The sequence below is a fragment of the Bos grunniens genome, chromosome 9 (genome assembly GCF_055505025.1).
Source record: "Bos grunniens cultivar Pamir isolate PY7600 chromosome 9, Bosgru_T2T1.0, whole genome shotgun sequence".
NCBI classification, from domain to species: Eukaryota; Metazoa; Chordata; class Mammalia; order Artiodactyla; family Bovidae; genus Bos; species Bos grunniens.
This window is the reverse complement of record NC_141173.1, coordinates 40,420,358-40,440,766: the sequence shown is the minus strand read 5'-3', so window position 1 is coordinate 40,440,766 and position 20,409 is coordinate 40,420,358. Positions and strand designations below refer to the sequence as shown.

The window sequence follows — 20,409 nt, the reverse complement described above, 5'->3', positions numbered from 1 at the left end:
GCAGCCACTTGATAGCAATACAAATATAATTTCAGGAAGATATAAGAAAACCATTCCTCTAATTCCATTAGGAATATATCTAAAAACTTATTAAGTTTAAGAATGCAACATTATTAGCTGCTATAGGTCTTTAAAAAAAAAACCTGCACTTAAGTATCATCTGAATAAAATTCATAAATGGTTTCATAAATTCAAAGAAAGTAATATCTATAACATCTGGCACCTAAATGGCAAAATATTTGTATTTTTTTAAAAAATCAAAGAAGCATTACCCAGGAAAGTTATGTCATATTATTTTCTTAAAAATAACTCATTAAGAAGGTCTCCATAAAAACATATTTTACAAATGAGTGGGATGTGTTTGTTTCTCTACTGAAACAAGAACTAACTTGAGAGAAGAGCATATTAACAAGTTCTGAAGAGAGGTAATTAGCGTGTTAGAAACAAAGATTTTTGGCACATGGGACCTAGAGTAAAAATGTCTGTCCTCCAGTCATGAGTCACCAACGAGGCTGCCTATTTACTGTGAAGCAATCTTTCAGTAAAAGGAGCAGCAAGGAAGAATACAGCATATGAATAATGATTTGGACACCTTCCCAGGAAGAACTCATAGTAAAACTAAGTCTGAGAAAGTTAGATAGCATGCACTATACATTCTTCCTCTTCAGTTAACAGCAGAGAGACTGAAATTTTGTCTGGAGTTCTATTCAAACTTTTCTACTTTTTATGTATTTTAGTAATACTGAATAAAATTTCCAAGTATTAGCTTGGTTTTACATTTTGTGAAAAGCACCATTATAAATTATTTTGTGATGACATTTGTGCAAAGCTCTGGAACCTGTCCCATGCCCATCCCAGCACACACACACAATGACACCAGAAGGCAACACTCTGCTTTACCTTCTGCTGAAAAGTCTGCTACCTCCAACGCTTGAGGTCCATACACGAAGCCCTCCTGGAATCTATGAACACAGCAGAGGCAAAAGGCAGAGAAGTTTATGTAGATTTAAAGTCACACTGCCCAAAACACAAAATGCCAAATGCCTATCACAAGTCTATATGTCTGCCAAGGAAACCAGATTTGGGATTTGACAATGAATAAATCAATAATATATTGATATCATTCAGAGTTTAGTATACATTACATGACTAATTATGTGGGGGAAAAAAACAAAAGTTAACTAATTATAATTCTAAAAGATGAAATTGTAATTCAAAAGTTAACTAATTATAATTCTCACCAATACAGGTGATTTACACTATCGAAAATCCTAACAACAAATTTTTAAAATCACGTGAGAGAGCCAATATAAGGAATATATAAAAAATTAAGTAGAAAAATATACTTCACATAATGAACTATGCTAGACTCGACAGCTCAAGGTACATTCTTAGAACCAGAGACTGTTCGGAATATAGAAGAAAAATAATTAAAAACAGATCTGCAGAGAGGGAAGGGGAAAAGTAGACTGTAAAGATACTCTAATGCCAAGATTTAAGTCTGACAGCAATGTTGAAATGAGCCAGATACTACATATGCTAGGCAGTATGGGGGAAATCTACCTTGTTCGAATAGTATAAAATAAATACAAGCACGAAACATGAAACTCTTTTCAGAAAACATTCATGTAAAAGATTAAGAACTTAATCAGGTAAAATACATAGATCTCAGATTTCATCTCATTCTTTACTGATTCTGGGCTTAAGGACTACAAAATGCAGCTGGTATATGAGAAAAGGAGTCAGATAAATTTTACTAGCTATTAAATTTAAAAGAGGGAGGGATGTTATCTTTATGTAATATAGAAAAATTATTTAAAATATTATCAAATAATTAGGAAAAAAAGAAAAGTATTCTTTTAAAACATGATAATATGTAAAGAAAGAAACACTGCCTTGAGGTCGGGTGGCTTGAATTCAAGTTCCAGCTAAATCACTTAACTGCTTTGTGACATCAGACAGGTCACTTAATCTCTCAATATAACGAGAGTTGTTCAATGAGGACTTTACCTCTCCAACCTGTACTGACTTTACTCTCTCAGACTGCTACTGAGAATGAAATGAAATGTGGTATTACAATCACAGAATGTTACATTTTGCAAAAATTTTATATCGTGCATTTGACATAAATTAACAACAAAAGTTGCTAACTAAGAAACAGAGGGACTATCTGGAAAAAGAAAGGGCAACCCACTCCAGTGTTCTTGCCTGGGAAATCCCACGGACAGAGGAACCTGGCAGGCTACGGTGCATGGGGTCGCGAAAGAGTCAGACACGACTTAGCAACTAAACAGCAACAGAGGAAACATAAAGTGCCAAGCCAAGAAATCTGGGGAGCTGTGTGGGCAAGGAAACCCAAAGATGCAAAGCAAAAGGGCTGAGCTGGTCAAAAGAGCCTAAAGTAGTTGACAAGGCTAAATGCCTGCCAGAAGGTCACAGTTCCCAAAAGATGGTTATATCATGTTACTAATTCAGCAATTTGCCCAGCACTATCTGCCTCAGATGTACCTTCTCTTAACTCCCAAAACAACCTTAATAGACTACACCCTCCTCTAAGTCAGTGCTTGTGACATTTTAAACTAAAGACCCAAGACACAGTAACTTCTTATATATCGCATATATTTTTTAAAAGTCAAAGAGATACGATCTCACCTAATAAAACAATTATGCAGAAAAGGCTTATACAGGATGTATGATGAGCTAGTCACTGTCCTAAAGATCTACAAGTACTAACTCATTTGGTCTTCACAACTTTGAGATAAGTTCTGTTATTATCCTCACTTAACAGATGAAGAAATTGAGACACAGGGAGCTTAAGAAACTTGCCTAAATGTACACAGCCTGAAGTGGCAGACGTGCAATTCAAACCCAGACTGCCTACTTCTAGACTACACTTTTAGTCGCTATATCATCCAGTCTTCTATGAAATTAAAATCACACAAACCAAGCACTTAGCTATATATAAAAAACAATTACAAAATGTTCTTAAGTATTCAATCACGTTGCATTTGCAACATTTCCTTGGAAAATTAAAATTCAAATGATGGTTGTACAAAACATGTTTAAAAAATGAGAAATGCTTACAACATAAAACCAAAAAAAAAAATTCAAAAAAAATTTAAAGGCCTGAAAAAGACTGAAGAACATATATCCAAATAACATTCAAACAATATTTTTATTAGAGTAGCAAAATTGAGTGATTCCATTTCCATTTATTAAGACTTACTGCCATATGATTACACTAAACTCACACTTTCATATTTTTAAACCTTCAAAAAAAATTCAATAAAATGGATACTAACCCATACCCATTAGGACAGCTATTAATACTATAAAAAAAAAAAAATTCAAGGACTAAAACAAGTGTTGGCAAGGATGTGAAGAAACTGGAACCCCTGTGTACGGTTGGTAAGAATGTAAAATGGTGCAGTTGCTATAGAAAACAGTATGACAATGCTTCAAAAAATTAAAAATAGAACGATTATTCAGAAATGCCACTTTTGGGTATATAGCAAAAAGTTTTAAAAGTGAGGATTCTCAAAGAAATATCTGTACACTCACGTTCATAACAGAATTCACAATAGCCAAAAGGTGGAAGCCATTCAACTCTTCACTGACAGATAAATGGATAAACAAGATATATACACATACACATACATACACGCACACACACGCACGCACACACATACACACTCAGTGGAGCTTTTCTTGAAAAAGAAAAGCCTGCACATTACTACAACATAGAATAATCTTGAGGACATTATGCTAGATAAAATAAGGAAGTCCCCAAAGAACAAATAGTGCATGATCCATCTTATAGAGGTACCTGCTGCTGCTGCTGCTGCTAAGTCGCTTCAGTAGTGTCCGACTCTGTGCGACCCCATAGAGGGCAGCCCACCAGGATTCCCCGTCCCTGGGATTCTCCAGGCAAGAATACTGGAGTGGGTTGCCCTTTCCTTCTCCAATGCATGAAAGTGAAAAGTGAAAGTAAAGTCGCTCAGTCGTGTCCGACTCTTCACGACCCCATGGACTGCAGCCTATCAGGCTCCTCTGTCCATGGAATTTTCCAGGCAAGAGTACTGGAGTGGGGTGCCATTGCCTTCTCCGATAGAGGTACCTGGGGTAGTCCAATTCATACAAATAGAAAGTAGGGGCTTCCCAGGTAGCTCAGCAGTAAAGAATCCACCTGCCAATGCAGGTAAGTGGGATAGTGTTTGCTATGGGTTGGGTAAAGGGGAAAATTGGGGAGTTATTCTTTGGTATAGGGTTTCAGTTTTACAAGATGAAAAGAATTCTGTGGATAGATGGAAGTGATGGTGGCACAAATAATGCATTCAACATCACTGTATACTTAAAAAGATTAAAATGGTAAATTTTATTTTATATACACGTATGTCATCACAATTCTTTAAAACAGTAATAGGTGCTAATTGTATAACATCCAAAAAGATATGTATAAAAAAATTATGTGTTATTTCATCTTCCAGAAAAACTAATGTAAATCCCTTTTTAATGTATGATTGCTATATGGTTAAAAAAAGTATACTCTATATATATATATATATATATATATATATTTAAAGTGATTTCTATCAAGGCCGTGCTTACCAATGTTAATCTCCTTAGTACTCGTTGGTGGCTTATTGGTAAAGAATCTGCCTACCAATTCAAGAGATGCGGGTTCGATCCCTGGTCTGGGAAGATCCCCTGAAGAAGGAAATGGCAACCCACTCCAGTATTCTTGCCTGGAAAATCCCAGGGACAGAGAAGCCTGGCAGGCTACTGTCCATGGGGTCTCAAAAGAGTCAGACACAATTTAGTGACTAAGCAACAACTTAATTTTACTAATGTTTAATTGGAAAAAGAAACTTTTTAACTAAAAGGTTAAAATAATTAAAGCATAATTTTTTGCTCCAAGAACCTAAGAGTTCTTATAACAAAATAACGGTTTAAATCCTCTAGATTTCCCAGCAGAAGAGCTTAAAGATTACATTCTCATATTTTAAGAATGTCAGTCAAATCTCTTTTGTAAGACATTATACATGTACTACTACTTAGGTATTATATTAAATTGGTCTCCCTACTTCTGTTCTCAATCCTTTTTGTTGCACACGTACCATATACCTGGTACATATACCATATACATGGCTGCCTACCATATACCTCTTCTCCCTTCCTGTTCCTTAGTAACAGATCCTGGTTTTATTCTAGGCAGCATGTACCCAAGCAAGGGTCTATACATCCTAGCCTTCCTCACTGCTAGGACTGGTAAGTGAGCTAGAAGTGGAAGTCACTGGATGGGACTTTCAGGAAAGCTACTTAAAGGGGACTGATCACTGATCTTTCTAACATGCAAATCATAACTGTCAAAATCTTTATCTTTCCACATGGGCCCTTTCATAACTTCTTCGGCCTCTACTTATTTCTGAAGCCTTACCTTAGCCTTAAGCTCCAGCCATAAAGAACCACATGTAGGATGGTGACAATCATTAATAATACTGTATTGTATATCTGTAAGTTGCTAAGGGAATAGATCTTAAAAGTTCTCATCATAAGAAAAAAGAATTTCGTACCTATACATTGATGTTCTTCAGTCACTAAGTCAAGTCTGACTATTTTGTAACCCCATGGACAGCAGCTCGCTAGGCCCCTCTGTCCATGGAACTTTCCAGGCAATAATACAGGAGTGGGTTGCCATTTCCTTCTCCAGGGGATCTTCCCAACTCAGGAATGGAAACTGATTCTCCTGCATTGGTAGGTGGACTTTACCACTGACCCACCAGGGAAGCCCCTGGTGATATGATAAAAAGAAAGAGAAAATATGTATTCTGCACTTAGGATATAGTACACTATCCATGCCATTAGATTAACTTTATTAACTGTGTCATCTAAATTGTCAAAATCCCAAAGGTTCCTAAGTATATTGTATCATTTACTATGAAAGGTATACTAAAACTTTTGCCTACACTGAAAAAAAAAAAAAAAAAGAAACAAACTGAACCACTTGTAGCCTTTGCACAAGCTGCTTGTAATACCCTTCTCCTAAACCTTTCTCTATCCATCCCTCAAGCCTCAGCTCCTACAAAAAGCTTTCTTACTGCACCCATCACATACATAGGTACAGACAACACATTTGTGCAACAAATATGAATAGACACTCTTCCTACTTTTACTGCTGACTACTTTTCATGTATGGATGTGAGAGCTGGACTACAAAGAATGCTGAGTGCCAAAGAATTGATGCTTTTGAACTGTGGTGTTGGAGAAGACTCTTGAGAGTCCCTTGGACTGCAAGAAGATCCAACCAGTCCATCCTAAAGGAGATCAGTCCTGGGTGTTCATTGGAAGGATTGATGCTGAAGCTGAAACTCCAATACTTTGGCCACCTGATGCAAAGAACTGACTCATTTGAAAAGACCCTGATGCTGGGAAAGATTGAAGGCGGGAGGAGAAGGGGATGACAGAGGATGAGATGGCTGGATGGCATCACCAACTCATTGGACATAAGTTTGAGTAAACTCTGGGAGTTGGTGATGGACAGGGAGGCATGGCATGCTGCAATCCATGGGGTTGCAAAGAGTTGGACGCGACTGAGCAACTGAACTGAACTTTTCTTATATAGGTACTACTGTCCTTTCCAATTATAAGGTAATTTTAGTTTTCTTATCTGCTTTTGTCACTAAAGTCAAAGTCCCTAAGGACAAAGACCATCAGTAATTCTTTGGCTTTCCATAACCCTTAGCACAGAGTCTAGAATGCAAATTCAGTAACTGTTGGGTGAGTCAGTGAAGTTCAGAGAGACGGCCATTCTTAAACACTTCAAAAATTTCATGTTCTCAAACACTTAAAGGCACACTCTTGCCTCCATTTCCAATCACAAAAATTCTGATATCAAAGAATACATTAGAAGACATGATATGAGAAACCTTAGAAGAGATGGCATTTAGATTTTTAAGGAAAAATGAAAATTAAGAAAAGGAGAGATTTAATTTTAGTGCCCACTGGACAGCCCTGTCCTGGAGAAGGGCATGGCAACCCACTCTGGTATTCTTGCCTGGAGAATCCTCATGGACAGAGGAGCCTAGCAGGCTACAGTCCATGGGGTCACAGAGAGTCAGACACAACTGAGCAACTGAGCACAGCACAGCACAGACAGCCCTGTATCAGGTTCCTTATATTTAATTCTTTCAAGCCTCATAAAGTTTCTATGAGATAGTTCTTAACCTCATTTTAAAGGCTAAGAAGTACATAATTTGTTAAATAGCTAGGCTCTGACCTCAGAAATATCTGCTTCTAACAACTGATATTCATTACATATTAGCTCTTAAATTTTTAGATATAAACATAAAATATAGTGGCCAAGAGAGAATTATCGATAAATAACTCACCAATTAACTTAGCCTCCATATGCTTCATCACTATTTACAACAGTTTAGCTGAGTTACAAGGAAGCCAGTTTTTAAGTGATGAGGATGTAAGAGCATGACTGACAGAATCAAAATTCAAACTTTCTGAAATAAGCTTTAAAGCATAAATAAAAACTAACAGCAAAATTCCAGAATAAATCTTTCTCATTACAATCTTCTCTCATTCCCTCCAGTATTAAGTAAGAGAATACACTGCAGGGGACAGTGTCTCTCCTAAATTCTATGTTCAACAATCCCAATCAGTGACCCTGCCTATTTCTCACCACATAATATTTAGAGTAATACCTTAGATGAGTAACTACATCCATTAAAAGGTTAGTAAACATATTGAATAACAGAGTCTAAACAAGAAAATAACTCTAGGGAAAAAATTAATGTAATGCTGTGATCTTGGGATTCGACAATCCATACCCAGATCTTCTCAAACCTCAAAAGAGATGTATTATTATGACAGTGTGTGTATTCAGGCAATTCTTTTTAAGAGGTTCATGAAAGGACGTAACATAAAACTAAACAAGAAGCGCCCCCAAAATGGTGACACAAGGCATTTCAGTTAGATAAAGGCTCCTGACAAGGAGGATGGTTTAATGCAAAGATGAATAATCAAAAGAGTATTAAATTTCCTCCTACGGGAATACTTAAAAATTCAGAAAATTTTATCTATATGAAAGTTCATGTTTAATCCTATCTGAAAACAAAAGAGGTTGGCATCAGCAACCCATGCCTTTCTCACCCAGGACCAAAGGCAAATGCCTTAGTTCAGTAGCCCCCAGACATTAAGCCACCAATCATCTTTTCATTACCTGGATACTGAAGATCCTTCACTGGCTCCCAGAACTCAAGTTCAGTTCAGTTCAGTCACTCAGTCGTGTCCGACTCTCTGCGACTCCATGAACAGCAGCATGCCAGGCCTCCCTGTCCATCACCAACTCCCGGAGTCAACCCAAACCCATGTCCATTGAATCAAGGTTGCGATCCAACCATCTCATCCTCTGTCGTCCCCTTCTACTCCTACCCTCAATCTTTCCCAGCATCAAGGTCTTTTCCAATGAGTCAGCTCTTCGCATCAGGTGGCCAAAGTATTGGAGTTTCAGCCTCAACATCAGTCCTTCCAAAGAACAGCCAGGACTGATCTCCTTTAGGATGGACTGGTTGGATTTCCTTGCAGTCCAAGGGACTCTCAAGAGTCTTCTCCAACAACCACAGTTCAAAAGCATCAATTCTTCGGTGCTCAGCTTTCGAGTCCACGCTAATACTGCCTTGCTATGCATACTGTTATACAACATAGAAGAGGTTTCCCACTGAATTCTATAGCCCTGTTCCCAACAGCCAGACACACAGCAAAACCTGGTGAAAGTCAGATCCTACTCAGAGACCCAAACTATCCTTAATTCAGGGTCAAAGAACCCCTGCCAACAACTTGCCCAAAAGCCTCTCTCACCGCACTCTGATCCCAATTCCTCAGAATTAAAATTGAAAGATTCCAACAGGAATCTGTGAAATATAAAAGCTAATGCTACAGTTGTACACCAAAACAGAAGCAAGTTCTTAAAGGAAACTCCTATCTTCAACTATTAATAATTTAAGGGAAAAACACAATTAGGAGAAAAGGATATGATATAATAGCTCTTATTTGTCAAAACAGAATTCTTACTTTTACACTCCCTTTCTAAACAAACTTGTAACTACAAGAAGAAAATAAGAACAAAAGATACACTTTCCACTCTGGAATTATGCAGATGGAAAAACTGCTATTTTTCCTTTTATACCACCCCAGCTGCTGCTGCTGCTGCTGCTACTGCTGCTAAGTCACTTCAATCGCGTGCGACTCTGTGTGACTAAGGCTCCCCCGTCCCTGGGATTCTCCAGGCAAGAACACTGCAGTGGGTTGCCGTTTCCTTCTCCAATGCATGAAAGTGAAAAGTTAAAGTGAAGTCGCTCAGTCATGTCCAACTCTTAGCAACTCCATGGACTGCAGCCTACCAAGCTCCTCCGTCCATGGGATTCTCCAGGCAAGAGTACTGGAGTGGGGTGCCATTGCCTTCTCCATACCACCTCAATGACCCCACAATTTGGACCCAAATTCTGGCAATCTACTCAGCTACCTTTCTGGCCATTCTGGAGGTGTGAAGACTCCCCACCCCCACACATCCAACTGATCACTGAATCCCACCTCTCCCCTAAATATTTTTTTATCTTCCTCCTAGCTTTGTCCCGTTTTAAAAAATGTTGATTTTATACTGGACTATCATTGAGTTACAGTGTTGTGTCAGTGTCAGGCGTACAGCAAAGTGACTCACTTTTACATATACATATATCTATTCTTTTTCAAATTCTTTTCCCATTTAGGTTATTACAGAATACTGAGCAGAGTTATCCATGATAGTAGGTCCTTGTTGGTTATCTCTTTTAAATATCGTAGTTTGTACATGTCAGTCCCAAACACCTAATTTATCCCTCCCCATTCCCATTTCTCCCCTTGCTAACCTTAAGTTTGTTTTCTAAACCTATGAGTCTATTTGTTCTTTTTTTTTTTTTTAGATTCGGCATATAAGCGGTATCATGTGGTACTTGCCTTTCTCTGTCTGACCGAGCCCACTGAGTACGGCCATCTTCAGGCCCAACCAATGCTGCAAATGCAGCTTTACCCTCCTTCCACCCTCACTGCCGCCTCTAAGAAGTAGGTCCGCCTCGTGTTTCATTCACCTGGAACTCTCTAATAGCCTCCTGTTTCACTCTCCCCCCTCTCCTGTCCTCTCCACCATCCACATTGCTACAAAACTAATCATGAAATTCCATTCAACAAGGCTACACACCCAACTGTCAGCAGTGGTTATCTCTAGTGAATGCCTACATTTCTGTGTTGTTTGCATTTTATAACAAGCAAGTGCCCTTTTACAATCAGAAAAAAATTTTATTATTTCCATTTGGGGGAACTATTAAAGTCTATTCCATTTGGAATCCAAAATCCCACTTTAACATCACGTTAAAGGCCACATTCTTGAGCCAGGCACAGGCTAACCCTGCTCTGCCTTTCTCTGACATATTTCTAACCTCCATCCCTAGTACATACTGAATACTTTAGCCATCCTGAATTACTTACTGTTATGTTCCTTAATATCCTAATTTTATACACAGAGGAAGCATCCTCCATTTGGAATACAGAAATATAACAATAATCTTGAGTCTGTTCCTAATAATCAAACTGCCTCTCACTAATTTTGTTGTTCAGTCGCTCAGTCATGTCTGACTCTTTGCGACCCCATGGACCGCAGCACACCAGGCTTCCCTGTCCTTCACCATCTCCTGGAGCTTGCTCAAATTCATGTCCATTGAGTCGGTGATGCCATCCAACCATCTCATCCTCTGTCGTCCCCTTGTCCTCCTGCCTTCTATCTTTCAAAGCACCAGGGTCTTTTCCAGTGAGTTGGCTCTTCCCATCAGGTGGCCAAAGTATCGGACTTTCAGCTTCAGCATCAATCCTTCCAATGAATTTTCAGGGTTGATTTCCTTTAGGATTGACTGGTTTGATCTCCTTGCTGTCCAAGGGACTCTCAAGAGTCTTCTTCAGTGCTAAAATTCAAAGTCATCAATTCTTTGGTGCTCAGCCTTCTGTACTGTCCAACTCTCACATTCATACATGACTACTAGAAAAACCACTGCTTTGACTACACAGACTTTTTTGGTGAAGTAATGGCACAAACAAAATTTTGTACGCACCAGGACCCAGGAGAAAGGAGCAGTGACCCCACAAGAGAGTGAGCCAGACTTTCCTATGAGTGTTTGGGAGTCTCTGGCAGAGGCATGAGTCAACAGTGGCCTGCTGTGGGGACAGGGACACTGACTGGCATAAGTCCTTTTGGAGGAGGTTGCCATTATCCTACCATTTGGCTTCAGGGAGGGAACACAGCACCACCCATCAGCAGAAATTGGATTAAAGATTTAATCCAATTTAAATCTTTAAATTTAAATTACTGAGCATGGCCTTGCCCACAGAGCAAGACCCAGTTTTCCCCACAGCCAGTCCCTCCCATCAGGAAGCGCCCACTAACAGTTATGTCATTAAAGAAAAAACAGGTTTATCTACCTCATCGTGCACCACATAATTTCTAACTGTAGCCTACAGTCCCACAGTTGTACCAACACACTAAATTCTTTCCTTCTAACCAGAAAGAAATTGCTGTTTTTAAAAGGATAAATAAGACGGCACTTTGCATCCATAGTCTAAGAGATGACATGGGAAGAGGCACGATGCAGCGTGCTAAATTTGGGTAGGGGGATTGAAGAGTAGAGAAAAACAGGTCAAGTACCCTGGATAAATCTTCAGCACAACTTCTTGGAGAGTGGAACAGCTATATCTCAAGTGTTATAAATCTTTATCAAGTAAAGGCATAATAAAGTTAAACTGGAAAATAGTACAAGTATTTATATTATTTCCCTCCTTCTTTTAGCATGAAAATTCAAAAGTTGGCCACTTTTTCAAAGCACATAATTGGATTTACCTTCCTTCAGTTTCTTATATTATGTAAACAAGTACAAACAACCATATGGAAATTACAGAGACTGTATGTAACTTAATGAGATCTCTTCTTCTAATTATAAATTACATATAATTCTCTTTCAAACTGCATAAAACAGACACAAAACCCAGATTTTTAAAAATATAAACCAAACACATGAAAGAAAAAAAAAGAAGACATTCCTTTCATTTGATTGTGCAATTGGGTCAAATGAAACCAGCAAACAGCATTACCCAATACACATTTCTACCTAGAGAAATAAATGAAGAAAAGTTAGGGAAAGAGGGGTGAGGACAAAAAAAGCTTAACAGGTTGCAGTAGCTAAGGAGCAAATCTAAGGATTTTCATACTTTTTGTGTTACACTATATAAGTTTTATTAAAAAGAACAGGTTCTTAGCTATAATAATGGAATTATGGCTATGCAGAAGAATGCGTTTAAGAGATGCATGTTAAAATACTAAAGCGTATAGTGCATGATGATTGCAACTTACTTTCAAGTGGTTCAGAAAAAATATTTAAGTATGTACCAACATATTTACAGACAAAGCAAATACAGCAACCTGTTAACGATTTAATCTGGACTTGAGGATGGCAAACCACAGCCCAAGCCAAATCCAGCTGAGCCTGTTTTTGTAAATAAACCTACTAGAACACTGCCATGCCCACTCATTCACCTGTTGTCTACAGCTGCTTTTTCTCTACAGCTACACAGTCAAATAGCTGTAACAGAGACTATGTGACCTCCAAAGCCTAAAATATTTACTGGCCCTTTACAGAAGTACAGCAAATATCTGACCCTTTATGGAAAAAAAATTGCTGTGTCCTGATGTAGACAGTGGATATACAGGTGATCACAGAATCAAGTCTTCAAGCTTTTCTGTATGTTTGAAATTTTTCAATAAAAAGGTAGAAAAACATACACTTTTATACACAAATCTTTTGATTTCTCTAGAATACAGATGAATACAGAAACAGATCATTGAAACAGAGAGCTTGGATACAATCATAATACTGATATGATTCTAAAAACACTATTACGCTGTTTGGGGTACAGAACAAACAACTTTTTAGGACAGCAATTTGGTGATATCTACTTTTAAACACTCCTACTCTATACCTATCCTATAGAAATACCCAAGTATGCAAAGATTAGTAGAAGTGCTTACCTGTCAGACAATGATGCAAGCACTTCACCTGTCATGCAATCCCCACAACAATCCTAGGAGCTAAGGACTACTATACTCCCCATTTTACATGTGAGGAAACTAAGACACAGGGTTAATTTGCCCAAGTCACGCAGCTAATAAATGGTATAACAGGGATTATGAATTCAGATAAAACTTCAAAGCTCAATCGGAATCACCATACAATTCTGCCTGTTGGAAAAAAGGACAAAATACTCCAAAGATGAATACACAGAACCAATACACAAATGAAGACATTCAATCTCTCTGGTTATAAAATAATAAAGAGATGGGAATACCAGACCACCTGACCTGCCTCTTGAGAAATCTGTATGCAGGTCAGTAAGCAACAGTTAGAATTGGACATGGAACAACAGACTGGTTCCAAATAGGAAAAGGAGTACGTCAAGGCTGTATATTGTCACCCTGCTTATTTAACTTCTATGCAGAGTACATCATGAGAAACGCTGGGCTGGAAGAAGCACAAGCTGTAATCAAGATTGCCAGGAGAAATATCAATAACCTCAGATATGCAGATGACACCACCCTTATGGCAGAAAGTGAAGAGGAACTAAAAAGCCTCTTGATGAAAGTGAAAGAAGAGAGTGAAAAAGTTGGCTTAAAGTTAAACATTCAGAAAACAAAGATCATGGCATCTGGTCCCATTACTTCATGGGAAATAAATGGGGAAACAGTGGAAACAGTGTCAGACTTTATTTTTTGGGGCTCCAAAATCACTGCAGATGGTGAAATTAATCACATGCAGATGCAGCCATGAAATTAAAAGACGCTTACTCCTTGGAAGGAAAGTTATGACCAACCTAGATAGCATATTCAAAAGCAGAGACATTACTTTGCCGACAAAGGTCCGTCTAGTCAAGGCTATGGTTTTTCCTGTGGTCATGTATGGATGTGAGAGTTGGACTGTAAAGAAGGCTGAGTGCCAAAGAATTGATGCTTTTGAACTGTGGTGTTGGAGAAGACTCTTGAAAGTCCCTTGGACTGCAAAGAGATCCAACCAGTCCATTCTGAAGGAGATCAGCCCCGGGATTTCTTTGGAAGGAATGATGCTAAAGCTGAAAGTCCAGTACTTTGGCCACCTCATGCGAAGAGTTGACTCATTGGAAAAGACTCTGATGCTGGGAGGGATTGCGGGCAGGAGGAGAAGGGGACGACAGAGGATGAGATGGCTGGATGGCATCACTGACTCGATGGACAGGGAGTCTGGGAGTTGATGATGGACAGGGAGGCCTGGCATGCTGTGATTCAGGGGGTCGCAAAGAGTCGGACACGACTGAGCGACTGAACTGAACTGAATAATTAAATAAAAGCAGAATATCATCTGCCTGTCAACTAGATAAACAGAAAAAAGCTAACGTGAGCAAGAGTAAGGAGAAAGAAGCAGCACTATGTCCTTCTGATAGATGTGTAAGTAAAGTCAGCCTACTTGGAGAAAGGTGTGGCAATATGCTCCTAAATTCAAAATGAGCATATGCTGTAATCCAACAATTCTGCTTCTAAGAATTTATGCTAAAGAGATAGACAAGTGGGCAAATATGCTAAGCATTATTTACTATCATAAAAAAAAAACAACTAGAAACAACCTAAATGTTTATCAATAACAGTAAAATACAAACAATGGAATACCATAAAGTCATTCAAAGTGATTATATAAATCTATATTACTAACACAGAAAGATATAACCAAACATAGCATTTAGGTTTAAAAAAAGAACAGATTAAAACCACATATATAGGATGATCGCACTTCTGTAAATTTTTAAGTGAGTATGTGTGTCTGTGTACAGACCACAAATGGATGAAAAGATGTCAGGAGGGAAATGAACCAAAATATTAAGCAATCATCTCTAATTTCTTAATATTAAAGTGGTGGGGTTTTGAATATTTCTTACTTTCTCCTTATTTCCTTATTACCTAATTACTTTTCCTAATTGCGTAACTTATATTACTATTTTTAAAAACCATAGTCAATTTTAAATACTTGCTTTTCACATCTCCATAATTACTATTTCCTCATTTAAATCATGCACAACCATTTCTTTATAACATGCACTGTGTATTTAATTAAGGAGTTTGGAACAACTTGTTAAGGACTTCATGACATCCTAGAAATAAAGATACTAAAGAGCCAACAATCATCAAAAACTCATGCTAGAAAATTAATGGTAATTGGATTAACACATATATTATTTATAGTACAAAAGCATTATCTCCTTTATTTCTCACAACTCATAAGGAAACATCACTACCCCCATTTCTATAGAGTTTTCAGACCCTAAACCTTCCTGGTTCTGCTCTAGGTATTAAAAAAAAATTTTTTTTAATACACAATTAGAATTTATCTTACCCAAAATCTCTAGATCTCTGAGTTTATTATTCCTTCCACCTCTACACTATATATTTACCACTCGTTCTACTAAAAATCACTACTCTGGCTCACTCTTCATCCCTCAAAACTCAGCTATCATAGCTTTCCTTGTTCTTGAAAGCTTTCCAAATCACCTGTACACTCCTAGGTCAATTCATTGTCTTTTCTGGTCACCCTCTCAGCATCCTGTGTATACCTGGAAAACAGAATTTATAGCCCTGTACTGTAATCTCTTTCATTCTCTCACTAGATTATAAGAAAAGGATCTATGTCTTTTATCCTTACACTCCTAATTCCTACATAGGGTTTTCCAGTAAGTGTCAAATAAATGAATGAATGATATTGCCAGTTATCTTTTTTCACCATATATTTTTAATTTAGCCAAATATATTATAAATCCTTAAAGGCTGGAAATTTTGTCACATGTCCTTTTACTTTAAAAAAATTTCTTTAAAAAAAGAAAAAACACTATCAGATAAAAAAAGACCTAACACTACAAAACTCTTGGAAGAAAACAAAGAATTAAATCTTCACAATCTAAGATCAAGCAGCAGTTTTCTAGTATAAGCAACAACAAAAAGGACAAATTGGACATTGTCAAAACTAAAGCCTTCTATGCCTCAAAGGGCATCATCAAGAAAGTGAAAAACCAATCCACAAAATGAGAGAAAATATTTGCAAATCATAAATCAGACAAGGGTCTAGTATCCAGAAAACTCTTACAACTCAACAACTACAAAGACTAAAAAGACAACCCAATTTTTTAAAAGGGAAAAGGATTTGAACAGACATTTCTCCAAAGACTATACACAAATGGCCCAAAAAACACATGAAAAGATGCTCAGTATCATTGGTTATTTGGGAAACACAAAACTATAATGTGATACCATTTTATACCCACTAGGATGGTTAAAGGGGCTTCCCAATGGCTCAGCAGATAAAGAATCCACCTGCAACACAGGAAACACAGGAGACATGGGTTCGATCCCTGGGTTGGGAAGATACCCTGGAAAAGGAAATGGCAACCCGCTCCAGTATTCTTGCCTGGAGAATCCCCATGGATGGAGGTGCCTGGTGGGCTACAGTCCACAGGGTTGCAAAGAGTCAGACATGACTAACCACACAGGCAAGGCAGGATGGCTATAAGGAAAAAAAAAACAAAAAACAAATTCTAACAAAGAAATTGGAACCCTCACACATTGCATTTGGAAATGTAAATTGGTGCAGCTGCTTTGCAAAACAGTTGGTATCAAGAGTTCCTCAAAAGGGTTAAATATAGAGCTAACATACAACCTAGCAATTCCACTCACATGTATATAGCCAACAACTTAAAACATGGTCTAACAAAAACTTCCACATAAATGTTCATAGCAGCATTATTCACAATAGCCAAAAAGTGGAACCAACCAAAGTGATGAATGCATAAACAAAATATGGTATGTCCATGCAATAGAATATTCTTCAGCCACTTACAAGAGTGAGGTACTCATACATTCTGCTAAGTGAAACAAGTTAGAAATAAATATAGCATGATTTATTTATATGAAATCATACTATATAGTAGATAGTATACATATAGTATGATTTCATTTGTATGAAATGTCCAGATTAGATAAATCCTTAGAGACAGAAAGTAGATTAGTGCTTTCCAGGAGCATGGCAACCCACTCCAGTACCCTTGCCTGGAAAATCCCATGGATGGAGAAGCCTGGTAGGCTACAGTCCATGGGGTCGCAAAGAGTCGGACACGACTGAGCGACTTCACTTCACTTCCAGGAGCAAGAAGAATGGGGAAATAGAGACTACTGCTAATGAGTAAAGGGCTTCTTTTGGGGATGATAAAATGTTCTAAAATAAGATACTGGTAACGATAACACAACTCTATGAATATACTAAAACCAGTGAACTGTCAAAAAATAAAAACCTCTGCACTACAATGGACCTAAATAAATATTTCAATGATGAAAAATACAGTAACTTATCAATCAATACCTTAGAAATTTACAGAAAAGTACATCCTGACAACTGACAATAATTAATTTGCCTTTATCAGTCTCTGCATTAATCATCATGGATGTCCCATAGGCAAACAGTTCTCATTACCTTTATATTAGACATCTTGTTACAGATAAGAGTGTTTAGGTAGGAATTAGACAAGGATACTAATATATTAGAAACTGAAACATACTATGGAATCTTAAGGGAAGTATTTTAAAATTTCTGTTCTTTTAAGGCAAGTAATTTGATCAAGATATAAGATTCCATGAAGTTCTAAAAGCTTATGTTATGTTTTTGATTGCTACCTATAGGCACATCTAAAAAGAGATACTTAAATTTTTAATTAAATTGTATAGTTCTTAAAACCCCAACTTTATGCAGATCAATATAGGAATACTGGGGAGTACTAGGAAACACCAGTTAACTTTGAAGTTTCCTAATCAGGACCTCCACTTTAAAGTCAAATATTGTTAAGCACAGCTTGATTTATGTATGCTCATCTTTTCACTTTACAGTTTTCCCTTGAGAAAGTTCCCTTTCTCAGAAAAAGTTTTAACTAAGTGTCTATTGATCACAGTGCTACTTGGAATAATAAAAAGTTACAACCTAAGCATCAATCAACAAAGTAAACTGGTTAAACAAATAATGGCACCTCTATACAGTGAAACATAGTCATTAAAAACATAGAATAAAAAAGAAAAATAAAAAACAGAACAGTGACTTTCTGCAGAAAGGTCAGAAAGCAGACTTTTAACCCATATCCTCAAGAATAACTGCATAACTACATATAATTGATACTTAATTGATCGAAGGCTTGTACATGGAAACAGTTAAACCACAGCTGAAAAAAATGTATTTAATGAATTGAGACCATATCCATTATACAATGTTAAATAGAAAACACAAGATACCAAAAGTCATGTAGAACATGATCACATTCTTGAGAAAATATAAGCATATATTTGCCCACAAAAATATGTATAAAAATATATCCTACACCATTCATAGTGTTCATCTATTTTAATCCTTTTTGGTTATTTTTTCCAGCTTTGAAAATTATATAAATTTAAGGTGTACAATATGACAGTTTATGTATACATACTGCTGATTATCACAATAAGGTTGTTAATACATCCATTATCTCATAGCTAAAAATATGTGTGTACTTATTTTTTTTAATTTTTCTTAAACATGTTTTACTTATAAGAAGAAATTTTTAATTAAAAAACTTAAGACTCTCCTCTTTAATCTATTTTCTTTAGTTTGAAGGCTTAAAGTAAAATAGCCCATCACGGAATGCATTTTTTCTTTCTAATAAAGTTTCTTACAACAACTAATTGTAGGTGGAGAAAAAAATTCTATCTTCCTACTGAACCTAATAAGGTCAATCCTCATTTTCAAAACCACCAGGTGATTGTAATTTTTACTCAATACCTACCCTTTTTATTGCTAATTTAAGCTGCAGGGAAATTTATCACGGAAACCCCCTTATATTTTTGGAGAAAAAAATAAACCACTTTGCTAAGGACTTTTATACATTATGATTTAATTACTCCTCATAGAGACCATATGAGAGTAATTTATCATCATATACATTTTACAGGCAAAGAAACTGAGGTTCAGATATATTATTTAACCAAAACACCATAGCTAGAGAGTATTAGCCCAAATTTGAAATATGGGTTTCCAATTTCAAGTTTTCCTTATACTATACTTGTGCTTTTCATTTACATGTATCTTTATTGAGAATCTGAAGTAAAAATCCCTCTGTGAGAAAGGAAAATTCACATAGTTCTTTAAGAAGGAATAGACTTTTTAAAAAAATCATTTGAGCCCCAAAGTACTTTATTTAAGGGCCTTTGTGACTGGAAAATATCCTTCTGATAAAGGCAGTGAATTTGCAACCTCAATAAACTAGTCTGAAAAGCTTAGTCAGCTGGCATGGAGCAAGGGTCACACGTAAAATTTAACATGTCTAACTTCTATTCTTTGGTGCTAAAAGCACCAAATTTCTGTTACATTTTCCTATCATTTGTACAAAAAGATAAGGACTCCCATGATGCAATATAACTTTATTTAAAAACACATCTTTATCCACCTTAATTTTAAACTTTTATATTTATATGAACTTGAAGATCTACAAAATTTGGTTAATTATGGAAAGTCTTTACACAGTGTGAGAGACAATGATGATTCATTAACCATATTTATCATTAAGCCCTTTGGTGATTACTAAGCTTTGTAAAAAACAAGACAACAGGCCCCAAATGGAGTCATTTTTGCTAAGTCCCATGGTAATAAACTGAGACTTACAGTTTTGGTCTCCTTCAGAAATGGAATGCTAAACCAATCAAGAATCACTCGATCAGCACTAGTTAGATAATCTGCCTTAAAGATCTCTGCCATCTCCTAAAGGAATGTGACCTTGCCATAACCATTCCACTTTCCATAACCAATCCGCTTTTGGTCTACTATAACTTCCTTGTTCCTGGTCCCTTCTGCTTAGAGCTCTTTCCTTTTGTATAGCCCCTTGGCACACCTTTCTGTTAAGACTGAATGCTGCTCAATTCTTGAATCACTGAATAAATCCAGTAAGATCTTTAAAATATATTCAGTTGAATTTTGCTTTTAAACACTTTGGTGGCAATGATGGGATCCAAAGGAGATTTTTACCGACTCTGGGGATGAGAAACAAAGGCATTGGTACTTGTGAATCCTTTGAGTCCAAGCTGAGGGGGTCAGTTTGAGCTTCCAAACAGTTCCACTTGGAATGTGACTTTCCAGTTCTTGGTTAGTGCACAGTGCCCATTTGTTGGGATTTACTAGTTCACTTCAAAATTCTACATTAGCAACTACCAATGGTTCCACTTAGGAACACATAAGGCCTTCC

General features: G+C 37.0%; 1 protein-coding gene across 8 annotated transcripts in view; it reads right to left on the bottom strand.

Moving 5' to 3' along the window:
* Nucleotides 1-20,409, bottom strand: part of CDK19 (cyclin dependent kinase 19) — a 170,319-nt gene that overhangs the window by 131,018 nt on the left and 18,892 nt on the right. For 3 of the 8 annotated variants that reach the window (XM_086317317.1, XM_086317320.1, XM_086317313.1), the window contains exon 2: nt 901-962. The exons of the other annotated variants lie outside the window; for them this stretch is intronic. The gene's annotated coding sequence lies outside the window, so the exon portion shown is untranslated. The remainder of the gene's footprint in view (nt 1-900; nt 963-20,409) is intronic. 8 annotated transcript variants of the gene reach the window in all.